We start from the raw sequence: 3,406 nt of genomic DNA, 5'->3' as shown, positions 1-3,406 counted from the left end.
CTTTTACTGCAGGAATGGTACGGTCCAACATGTTTTTTAAAATGTATTTTACTATTTTTAATCAAGTTTTCTTTTGCAGCACACACATCCATTCCATGTCACATTTATATTTTATTTTACTTCTTCAAGTTAACGTCATTTTTAATGGGAAATAAATTTGTATATGACCACGTTTTATTTTTGACATGCGGGTCAAACTAATGTATTTTGTTTCTTGGGCTCATACCAACTGGAGTCTTCTGTCTGTAAGGTATGACACCAATTAGTCAGCAAATGTGTTTAAAAACGTTTAGCTATTTGAGATTTAAATTTAAAGATGTTGGTTAGTTTTTCATTGTTCTCCTCTGATGTCCAAACAGATCAATGCTACCTGTAGGTCCAAGATAACCTTAACCTGCAGTTTTGTCAGGCATATAAGATGCAAAATATTTAAAATCTACAAAAAATCAGTTCCATCCATGTAAATGAAGATATTTAAAAACAATATAGCTTTCTAAATATGTCAAAAAACTGTCATGTGTAATAAAAATAAATTTTAATAAAGCTACTAAAATTCAATAAATGTCTTGTGTCAACCTTGAATCCAAAACTGCAGGGATATTTCACATGTTTAAGAATTGAATTATTACGAGGCAAACCAAAGTGTTTACAAAAACACTTTGATACATGTTCTGAAATGTAAGCATAGTTTTGATCACTTTTATTTTAAACCACAGACACCTGGAATCCAAACAAACTTATTCAGCCTTGGAAAATGTCAATGGAACATTTTTCATTTATTAAGTTAAAAATATGATCCATACCTAAATGTCTCTATCTGTGATATCTTCTGTACATTCAAAAGCCTCTTGGAAACTCATAGAATGTCAAATTTCAAGTCAACGTGGTGAAATAAGTCAATGGGCGAAAAGGAATTCTTTTAATTGATTTCTGTCGCCCTCTAGTGTTCAAACCTGAACATGCACCACTTGTATTTTCACAAGCTTGAAGTCATAATATTATGGGATGCAAAGAAATCGAAGCAAGGAAACTGTTAGAGTGTTTATGTTTTTAATCTCATACTGATTGTATTATTGTATGGAAATATGAAATACACAATATTTTTTAACAATTACTATTAATTAAATTATTAGTAATTGAATAAACATATGATCTTTATAGGAGAGAGTAAATGTAAAATAATTCTCATAGGACTTTAAAAAGAAAAAAAATTCACAATTTCATTATGGTTTTTGGTGACCTCAAAGAAAGTTTAAAAAAAATCATAATTTTGTATTTACAACTGTTTTCCTATATATTTGATCCTGAAGTTATAATATTGATTAGCCTACAATATTGATAAGTGATGGGCTGAGCAGCTAGAAAGCCATTGGTGTGGAAAATGCCAAAAGACTAAATATAGAATGCTGATCAGGGACAAAGGCTCTGATTTATGGGACAGTGTTCTATGGTCTGATTAAACCAACAAACTGTTTTGAATCTAGCTGAAAAGCAAAACAGGGATTTTATTTTCAGAACACAATCCTAAGAAGTATAGAGGTGACAGCATTGAGTCTTGAGGTTATATATTAGGTAAAAGACAGAGAATAACGATCATATTTTAACTATATCAAAAAGTTAAAAGCTTGGTTGTAAATTGTTTTTAATTTGTTTGAAATAAAATATATTTGAGTCAAAACTCAATTTAATGGAGAAATTATAAGTGGACATTGTTGTGGTTTGGCTCTTTCTTTTTGGTTTCTGGGTTTTCATTGGATTTCTACTGTGCAGGTCAGCTGTGACTTCTACCCTGCCCCCCTGGGTTCTCCAGAAGATGGTCACAGCTGCCTTGAGTTATCTCATTTGATCTCATTATTTCAGAAAGTGTCCTTTCTGTGTCAGACTGTCTTGTGGATTTAAGATCTATGGTTGGTTTTGCTACCAAGTCTTGTTTTGATGATGTCGATTTAAGTCTTTCTGCATCCTTACCAGCTTCCCTGTGACAGGCATCTGATGCAGCTCCAGGAGGAATGGGGATAAACTCAAGGAAGATATTGTGAGCAAAGAAGAATCGCCAGTTTTTTTATTTCATTTATTATTTGTCTGTTATTAAACTTTCTTTGAAAAAAAAGCATTATTTAAGCAAGTTATAATGAACTTGTCTAAATTACTCCCTTAAAAATAATAGTGACTATAAAAAGAGGTTAGTTTAGCCTCATTGACGGGTCACATTACTGTGACTTTGGATTGAACTGTAAAAAAAACATTTATATTTTTAAGGAGTTTTTTATTTTATTTACATTTTGGCTTTGTGTTGTACAACGAAAAGTTTCCATTCCTCCCAGATGACAAGTCCACTAAGTAAAAAAAAGGCCCTCTTTGCTCCCACCAACACAGACAGAATTATGAAAATGTCACAAAGCTACATCACACCCAGATGAGATGGCTTACCTCAAACGCTGTACATATCTCTCTCAACACCTCCCCCTCTTTCAGGCAATCTGTCATGCTGATAGGACAAAGAGGCACCCTTTGACCCCCCCCCCCCCACCCCTCCCTTCGCTAAATGTCCCCATGGCTACAACAGACCAAAAAAGAGACAGGTGAGTTTATCAGAAGCAAGAAGTTTCTGTGTCATACCGTTAGAAACATATGGATCACAACTGGCTTTACTATCCCTTTAAATCATTTTTGACGGACACAGCTGGCGCAGCAAGACTCGGGGCGGAGAAGCAAGAGTAAACGTGTCCCTTCGTACATTTTTACTTAATTTAGGATGGCTTTACAAAACAGGACATCACATCATTGAAAGTAGAACACATTATAATGGGATTCTTCTCTTAATGACAAACAAAAATATTTAACCTTTTATGAATAACAGATTTTTGTTTTTCAATTTGTTTTTTGAAATTCTCACCATTAAATAATAGGAAAAAAAAATCACATTATGTCATATCATAAATCAGTTGTGATGATTCACCTATTTGTAACTTGAATGTTTTTAAATGTCTTTAACTTTGTGTTCCAACACATATACAGGACAGGAAGTTCAAAAACGTGCTTGTCCTTCTGTCCTTTTTAAGAAAAAAATAGGATTAACATATTTTTTAAATTAAAATGTTTGTCTATTAAAGGGAAAATAGTTTTACCCTGTGGTCCTGTTTTCTAATCACAGGTTGTATTTTGTCCCTGGTAAACTCATACTTCATCATTTTCTTCAGCCCAACTGGACAGTGCCAATCTGTACAATGGCACAGCCTACGCCACACCAACACAACATCCCCTGATGGGAGAACAGGTGTTGGACAGGGTCCAGCGGAGCAGAGCGAAGCGGGCTGCTATCAAATACCAGATGAAACGGCCAGCCCTGACTCCTCTGGCCCGGGGGAGGAGGGCCCAGCCATTTATTAGGTGTGTGTAGTTTCTG

The sequence above is a fragment of the Oryzias latipes genome, chromosome 3, assembly GCF_053564925.1.
Source record: "Oryzias latipes strain Hd-rR chromosome 3, Olatipes_Hd-rR_3.1".
NCBI classification, from domain to species: Eukaryota; Metazoa; Chordata; class Actinopteri; order Beloniformes; family Adrianichthyidae; genus Oryzias; species Oryzias latipes.
The sequence above is the reverse complement of the archived record's forward strand: the minus strand, read 5'-3'. Positions refer to the sequence as shown.